Here is a 9,600-nt window from a genome sequence, read left to right on the forward strand (position 1 = left end):
CTGGTTACAGCTGAGGCCCCACTCACCTAGGATCCAAGAATACCTGCTTGCTTCCCAAACAGTGGGCCACCCAAGGCACTCGGTCAAATTTGAAGCTGAACGTTGAAATAGTAGACCAGTACATCATTATCCACTGCCTACACATAAAAATGAACAAAAAGAGCCCTACTGAGCAGAACATTTCATGCAACTGAACAAAATTTCCAGAGGCAATGTGGTATCTGTTTAGGAGACCAGACTCTGCAGCCAGGCTGCTGGGTTCAAATCCTAGATCTGCCACTTGCTTATTATGTGCCCCTGGAAAGATTACCTAGCCACTGTGTACCTTGGTTCGCTCATCCATGAAGGGGGAGAATAACAGAACCTCCCCTGCAGGCTTGCTGTGAATGGCTGCACCTGTCAGAGCAGCATCATGGCCGGAGTCAGCACCACCTGAGTGCTTTAATCACAGTTCCAGGTGGCTCTGCCTCTCTTCCTTCTGGCTTTTTTTCCTTCATGAATTCCTTCTCTTCTCTCTCCCTCCCTTCCACTTCCATGTTCGAATCCAGCAGTATCGTCTTTTCTTTCTTCTCTTCCTCTTGGTAGCATGTGTGAGCTATGACAGGACGATGAGGTGCACATTCCTCAAAATGTCAAGATTCCAAACCTGGGAACAGACTTCTACTTGCAAGACTGACCTAGCGAAACTTGGTTGCAGCAGAAATGTTCCACAGAGATTCTTTGCAGGTGGTGTTGATAAATGAGCAGCATATAATGCTTTTTAAACTAAAGCTTCCCCTATCCTGTCCATACATGGTCATGAGTCACTCTCCTTGCTCTGTTAGGAGTTTACGGGGAAGTGCAGTTTGCTATGTGCCAGGACAGCTTCCTTACAGAGATGGCAATTCCTTTAGTCCAGGACTTACCATCCTGTGTACTAAGATTCGGGTAAAAAAAAAAATGGGGTTTATGAGAACCCTACAGAGGAGCGTTATGTCCAGCTCGTTGAATGTGGCCCTGGGGTCCAGAGACAGGCTTTCTGGTTCAGCTGACCTATCTGTCCCCCATCTAGACCACGAGGTCCTAGATGGCAAAACTGTGTCTTATGAATTTTCACATCCCAGAACTGAGCTTAGCACTGGCATGTCACAGACACACAATCAGTCTTTGTTTACTTAACTTAGAGGGAAGGACTTTGCTCTATGAAGCACTTCAGCAGCTCCCTGGGACTGTTGAGGATGGACATTTTTGTCTCCAATGATGAACCAATGACACAATGTGCATTGTCAACAGCTGAGACAGTCCTGGCAAGTCAGGATGGTCCTACTGGAAGAGGCAGCTGATAATGCTGGTCTTTACTGTCATCTGTAGCAGTCAACCCATTTTGCCTCCCAAGACACACTGTCTTGGAGAAACTGAGGCAGCAAAGCATTCTCACACTTTCTTTTTTTTTTTTTTTTTGAGGAAGATTAGCCCTGAGCTAACTACTGCCAATCCACCTCTTTTTGCTGAGGAAGACTGGCCCTGAGCTAACATCCATGCCCATCTTCCTCTACTTTATACATCTCACTCTTTCTTAAAGGTAAACTTTCTTCCCTGTTCAGAGAAAGTGAGCTCACTACTGCCTCTGGAAAGAACAGAGCACGTGCTGAGAGGCAGGGAGGAGAGCCAGACCACCTGCATTCAAAGCTCTGCTTGGCTCTGCCAATCACTAGCTATATGACCTTGAGCGAGGTATTTAACCTCTCTGTGTCTCCATTTCCTGATCTGAAAACCAAGGATTGTAATAGGACCTCCCTCAAAGGAGCGTTGGGAGGTGAGGAGTAAGTGAGGTAATACGTGTATAGCACGTAGAGCGTGCTTGGCACAGGCGACGTGCGAGGTGAGGTTTGGTAACAGTATTATCCCGATGTGATGTTGGATGGGAAGAAAAACCAGCTGTGAATACCACTCCCACTGATGAATGTGCCCCCCGTCTCTGACCATTGTGGACAAGGCCTGGCCAGGAGCAGCAACGACTGTAATTAAAAGCAAGTTTCAGTGTCTCAGAGACCCAGGTAGAATGGAGCCGCTTGTCAGCCTGCGCCTTAAGAGAAAGCAGTGCTGTAACAGAACCTTCCTTCCCTAAGCTGTCACGTGCCGCCGGATCGATGCCTCCCTGGCACCTGCCAGTGCCGGTCATTTGGGAGAGCTTTCAGCAGCACCTCAAGGCTGCTGCATCAGTGCCAAGAACAGCTCACGGGACTGATGAAGAGCCCCAAGTGCCAGCCAGGGGCACACAACCAGGGAAGTGGTGGGCTGGGGGCAAAGCTGAGCGAGATGGAAGAAAGGAAAGCCAATCTGGCCGGGGGACTGCTGATCTTGTTTTAATGTCCCTCTGACCCAGGGAAGAGATATGACAGCGGGAAGCTTGTTAATAGCAACAGGACACAAAGCCAATGCTTTCTTTTCTCTGCTTTCCACATGTCCCAGGTGACACCAAAACCTGATTTGTGTTCTCTGTGCTCCCTGGTATTTAGCCTACAGGTCTCACCACTTTCTCTCCAACCTTTTAAAGCGTAATAACTGCCCATGCCTTCCTGCAGCATGTGTTGGAGACAAGGAACACAGGAATATGTCATTTCCTATAAAGGCCAGAAAGGGTGTTGTGGCCAGCGAAGTGCTAAAATGACATTTGCACTTAGGTGACAAACAAGCCCATTCCATTCCAGATAAAGGCCAGGGCTTTTTCCAGCAACAGCAAAATACGGGAAAGTAAAGGCTGCCCTCTGCAGGGCACTCTGGGCATGACAACTGGTGCTTCTGAAGGCGGCAAGGCACACAGGTTGATGAAGGATCAGAGTCGGAAAGTCACATTAGCTTTCAGGTAAAGGCCACATGAGAGCTTGTCCTTGACCAACATTCTCCCAGGCACCAGCACGCTAGGAAGGGAGCAACCAACCAGGAGAGAACATCCTTGTTTCCGCTGGTCAACTCAGCTGCCTTCTCAGGTAATCAGGCTTTTAACGCTAAAAGAATTTTAAAATAGATGCATTAGACTGATAACACGAAGTGTGGCTGCTTCCAATGCATTATAGGACTAGAGAGACAAACAGCTGTTCTTCATACTGCCACAGAAGAAAAATACGAAACAGACAGTCAAGAGGCATGAGGACACTCCTGGCTCCATCACAAGATCAGCTGCCTGAAATTGGGCAGGGCACTTACCCACTCTTGGACTCAGTTTCTTCATGCATAAAATGAAGTACCTGGGCTAAAGGATGCCTGAGATTCCTTCCAGCTGAGACGTGTTATGATCCATGACCTTTATTCTGTACTCTCAGCCAGCAGTGTAAGTGCTCCAAAAGAAATAAATGGAGCAAAGGAAAAAATAAAAAATAATAAGAATGTCATGCCAGCCCATCCGTTTACTATAGCCCATAGGCTCCCACAACCTGAGGGTCCTTGGAGCTAGGGCAAAAGAGTCTGCAGTCCTACCTCACGCATCTGCATCTCTGCACCACTGTTTTTAATTGCTGGTATTATTTTTTTAATCATTTTCCAACACACTGAAGTCATGGTACCATTTTGTATTTTCTTAACGGATACTAAAAATGTGATGGTTAGCAGGCAAAGACTGAAGGAAAGTTTTGATTTAAAAAGAAATCCTCAACTAAAAGAATTTGAAATCTCTGTTCTATAGTTCAAGGATTAATCCCAAAATTCTCTACCAATAAAGGTCTGAAATGAAAGCATTTCACATACATACACACACACACACCCCACCTTTATCTGAAATTCAGCACAAAAAGCAACCAGCAATTAAATGCAGAGCAAAGAACCTGTACAATGGGCTGCAGTGACAAGCCAGCTGAATCTCTGGGACATTTGTAATTGCTGAGGAGGAAAATCCATAACCACAATAAGCCACTCTCAGTGGATAACCTCCTGAGATACTGAAGTGTGAGTCAGAAGGTGTCATTGTGGAGTCTATTTCCTTGCCTGAACACCACACAATGCCCTTCCTCCCTCACACACTCCTCTAATATATGTGAAGTATACACTTTTTTAAAAAAGGCAAAGTTCTCTTCCTTTAATCAGCCCGTAATACGGTTCAGGCAACTTCTTTTCTTGGTTTTTGCCCTGAGAGAGGTTGGGGACAAGAATCACTGCTCCAGGCTAGTTCTTGCTTTGAGAAAAGGTTGGGGCAGCAGCCCTCATTCTGGGCAACTAAAACACAGGGGAAAATGAATCTGAGAAGTGTGTCCTGCCAGGGTGTAAAACCACCACGCAGGAAGGTTCGCTGAGCAGCGTGCTCCGGGGGCCCAGCTCTGCTTCAGGCTCCCCTTGCTTCCTGCCCACCCCTGCCGCAGGAGGACAGGCGGGGCGGGCCAGCACAGCTCCAGCTCTGGGAGGCGCAGTCACCAAGCACGGGCTGTGGGTGGCACGCCTGGAAGCTGCGCCTCTCAGAGCTGCAGCGTGAAGCCCCCGACAGCCTTTGGTCAGACGTCATTGCCAATTCTTCCCTTTACCCCTCCTGCGGAGACAGGAAAAGAGGTTTTCAGCGAGAGAAAATAAAGCCTGAAAGTATACAAATCTGAAATATTGGGTGTTGGAGGCCCCTGTTCCAGCCACATCAGTTCTGGATCTAATCAAATAACCGGATGCGCCGGGAGAGTCGTACCTTCTCACAGGGCACGTTACGCTCAGCCCCAAAAACCGAAGCTCAACCTCAAATCTCTCTGGTTGCACTAAAAATTTCACAATATAAGAAAAAGTTCCTTATGTGGTATGACAGAAAGCTATTAGATCCAAAAACGATGCCCTTTCTGTCAGAAAAAAAAAAAAGGTAAAATAGAAGGAGTACGAGAGAGAAGGAGAGAGGAGGAGAAAGAGGGAGAGAGAGGGCTGGTGAGTGTAAGGAAAAGGCGCTGAGTTCCGCAGTCCAGGAAAGTTCCCGCGTGAAGGCGTGGAGGCGGTGCGTGGTAGACCGAGGGCAGGCCAGCGCACAGCAGAGGTGGGCGGAGAAAACACCTGCGCCTTTCAGATCCCAGAGAAGCAGAGAGAAGGCCCGAGTGGATGCATCGGGCTCAAGATCAGCAACAGCAACACTGAGGAAGCCTGAACGCGCCATATAGTCAACTTTCAAAAGCGAGCTGGTGAGGCGCTGTTCAGATCTTTTGCCAATTTTTCATTGAGTTGTTTCTTTTCCTACTGAGTTGCGAGAGTTCTTTATATATCCTAGATAAGAGTCTATTATAGATCTTATACTCTGCAAACGTACTTTTACTTGCAAACATTTTTTTCCAGCCTGTGGTTTGTCTTTTCATTTTCTTAATCGTGTCTTTTGAAGAGCAGAAGTTTTTGTCTGTGGAGTCCAATTTAGCAATTTTTTTCTTTTATGGTCCATGCTTTTTGTGTCCTGTGTCAGAATACTTTGTTTAACCCACCATCACAAAGATGTTCTCCTGTATTTTCTACCTGCATTTGTATAGTTTGGGGTTTTACATTTAGATCCTTGAACTAATTTTTGTATGTCCTATTAGGTATGGGTTTAAGTTCATTTTTTTGTATATCAATTTCCAATTGTCTCAGTACTACTTGTTGAAAAAACTATCGTTTCTCCATTGAATTACCTTGGCACCTTTGTAGAAAATCAATTGACCATATAAATGTGGGCTATTTCTGGACTCTCTCTTGTGTTCTATCGATCTACATGCCTATTCTTTCACCAATGCCAGCGTCACTTCTCCAAAGAAAAAGTATAGATGGAAAATAAGCACATGAAAATGTGCTCAACGTCGTTACTCATTAGGGAAACACAAGTCAAATCTACAGTGTGATACCATTACACACATATTAGAAATGACTAAAGTGAAAAACACTGAAAATGTAAAGGACTGGTGAGAACGTGGAACAACCGGACTCTCATACATTGCTGGTGGGAATGCAAAACAGTGCTGCCACCTTCGAAGAGTTTGGAAGTTTCTTATACTGTTAAACACACACTTACTCATATGACCCAGCAATCCCACATCTAGGTCATCAAAAGAAATGGACGCAGGTGTCTGGACAAAAATCTGTAGGTGAATTTTTAGAACAACTTTCATTATAACCATCAGATACTGGAAACAACCCAAATGTTCATTAAATGGTAAAAGGATAAACAAATTCAATCACATCCATACAATGGAAAACTACTCAGCAATAAAAAGGAACAAAAGGATACATTTAATAATGTGGATGAATCTGGAAAGTAGATTTTGCTCAGTGGAAGAAGTCTCACTCAAAAGGCATTAAGGAACAGGCAAAACCGTGGTGAGGCAAAACTATGAAAAGGCAAAGTATGATAACAGGAATCAGCGGTCACCGGGGGCTGGAGTGAAGGGAGGGGATTGACTGTAAAGGGACACAAGGAGACTTTGGGGTAATGGAAATACTCTTCATCTTGAGTGTGGTAATTACACGACTGTATACCTTTGTCAAAACTCGTAGAACTGTACTCCTAAAAAGGGGAGATTTTATTATCTGTAAATTATACCTCCACAAACCTAACGTTAAAAAAAAATGCTAGCTGGCAGGTACTCCTAAGATTGGCAGTTTGTTAGTATAAGATAAGGGAAAGCTCTCCAGCCTCACGTGACAGTCATTGGATTAATGTTATTTTATGTTAGTGAAATTTATTAATATAACTCTGTGATAAGAGTAGCTGTCTTCAAAGTTTCGATACTCCCAGGAGTGATGGGAGCAAGGACAATATGCCAACCTAGCAATATTCTACGAAACTAATTACCTCAGGAATCTGTGTAAGAATGAACCAACACAGGTGTTACATTCAAAGAACAAATTAAAAATACCAGTATACAAAGAGCGAGCTTACAATAAGCCTCAAGAGTGCGCTGCTTTGCTTGAACTTCATAGATAACGTAGGGTTTGGGGTCATTCTGAGATTTTGCCCCCTCTGTTCATTATTGGATGTGGGAATTGGAGCTCTTGTCAGCAGCATTTCCATTTTACTGAGTCTTCCTGTGTTACTTTGGACATCCGGCCAACCGCTGCTGCCCATGGGCCCTGAGTGGCGACTCATGCATCTCCTCAGCCGAATTGACAACATCCAAGAGATCCAGTCAGTCTAATCTAATGAAGCCCATCAAAACAGTCACTTGAGCAGCACAGACCTGAAGATCTCAGTTCTGCAAGGCAGGTCCCAGAGAATCACAAGTTCTGAACCTTTTAATGCTGCCCCAGTCACGGACACCACATCTCCCAATCTAGACAGTGTCAGAGGGGGTGGGCTATGCTGGCCTTGATTTTAAATCTCCCAGGACAAACATACTTTGAAATCACAAGGCCTTGAATCCCTCCATTTCCTTTCTAACATTATCTCCTGACCACCACCCCCCCATCCCATCTCACCCTCCACCACCCAAGTCCATCTGACACGCTAGGCACATCAGACTACGGGGCTGGCCATAAACCCACTGGGTATTTCCTCATTTTTGCTCCTTGATCCACATTTCTTCAGTTCAAATGCCATTCTCATGAAATCTCCACCTGTGGAAATCATAGTCTTTCTTCAAGGCCCAGCACAAAGGTCACCTCTTCCATGAAGTCCTCCTAACTCCCCCACTCAAAATTACTCTCTGTCTTCTGTTTCCTCGTGGCAGTGCTGCTCCCCCGATGCCCCTTCTCACCCTCAATGCCCATCAAGTGTCCTCCACAGAACAAGGGCACAGTGTCAACCTTTGTTGAATTGGACTGGACTTACCCCTATTGCACAGCATCCCTTGCATAAGCAATCCCTTGAGTATTTCCATATAAAATAACGGCTTAAATCTGGCTCATTACAAGACTATGGAAAGTTTCTATGAGAAAATTTTCACTGTCATAGTAAGACTATAAACAGAGACCCCCAAACTAAAGGGCAAAAGAAATTCACTCAATCCAAATATTGTTTTATTGAGCAATAAAATAATTGCCTTGCTGAATCCAAGTGCTTTTAAAAAAAAAAACTATATTCAGCAGCCACATTAATCTGTAGACGTAGACTAATGTTGCCATTAGGCATTCCAGGGCATGTTTCCCCATCTTTAATCCATCACGTCCATTTTGAGATTATTTCCTACAGAGCATGTCTACGTTTCCTAGAAAACCAACAGGATATAAAAATGTTGAGAGACTTTTTTATCAGAGAAAATGTAGTGCCTTCATTTTGTCTATAATCGTGTCTTCCTCCGAACTTCCACCTGCTGGTTAGAGAAAAATAAATTAACTAAATGTCTAACCTGGTTTCAATTTAGTTTGATCCAATCATTTAAACAGCCGCTTTAGGGAATACCGCTTTAGGGAATCCTCAGTCTCTCCTGAATAAAATTGCTCCGTCTTTCAAACAGCCTTCCTCTCCTGCTGCTTCTCTCCTTATAGTTTGGGGGGGGAGGGGGGAAGGAGGGAGTCCTGCAGCTGCCACAGCTGCCACATCAGGCCTATTGACTATCAGCTCAGCATCATCATTAACAGGAAATAGGAGACCCTCAGGAGTGCCAACTAGATCCCCTCCCTTCTTAGCATAGCTATCCCACGTCAGCCCCTCCCAGAGTCTCCAAACAAAAACCCATTATCCTTACTGGGTGTCTTGTATATCTTCCTATTCCCAAGCGAAAAACCAAAGAGGAAATATACGACTGACCACCTCACATCTCTCTCTCTTCTCTCCTCTCCCTTCCCATTCTTTCTTGCAACGGAAAGCCTAAGTGAACGGCTAAACCAGCCCCAGGCTTTAACTCCCGCCCCAGCCAAATGCCTTTATGAACTTCGATTCTTCATTCCATCAACATACAAGCCATTTGTGATCCTGTGAAAATTTGGGACTTTGTGGCCCCTGGAAGCCTATGGCCCACAATTCAGATCTCTGATTAGAAGTAGCTCTTCCTTGGAAAAATCAAGCCAGCCTTGTCTTAGTTTGCTGTTGGTTCAGGCTGATGGTGGGTAAACATTTCAGCCATGCCTACTGAATATGAATGAATCGTGCCACAACAGAATTGCAATGTCTAGTGACAAGCTGTCAGTTTTCCTCAGAGGAGCATCAGAGTTATATGGACACTTTGTTAAAATGCATTTGAGTCAAATGCACACCTGACCTTTCCTCTCCTGTCTATCACAAGTTCCACAAGACCTCTTCCCTGGCTGGGCTTTCACCGCCAGGCAGGCGCGGCTGGCTTCATCTGAGCGGGATCCTTCTTGGCCTTCACCTTTACTCTCAGTTCTGTAGCACTTAGAGCACTAGCTTCTAAAAAGTCCTCCCTTACAATTCTTTTTGCTCCAAAAATGACAATTCTCTAACACCAGTTTGAGACTGGCCCCAACATCAACTCAAATTCCAAACTCAGGAGTTCATCTCATCCGTCCCCTGTCTATTCCTCTGAGTCTCTTCTCAAATCAGCCCTGAAGACCTCCTCCAGGACCACCTGCTCTCTTAGAACCTGGAAGGCCCACTTTGACAGCGCTTTGCATTTGCTTACGATATTAACTCTTGCAACCCAGAAAGGGGACCCTGATCTGGCCTCAACTTTCTCAGGTCTCAGTATGAGCCTTCCTTCTACTGTAATCTCTATTCAAATCCAGTTCTTGAAAGGAATTCATATC

This window comes from Equus przewalskii, chromosome 3, assembly GCF_037783145.1.
Source record: "Equus przewalskii isolate Varuska chromosome 3, EquPr2, whole genome shotgun sequence".
Classification (NCBI taxonomy): domain Eukaryota; kingdom Metazoa; phylum Chordata; class Mammalia; order Perissodactyla; family Equidae; genus Equus; species Equus przewalskii.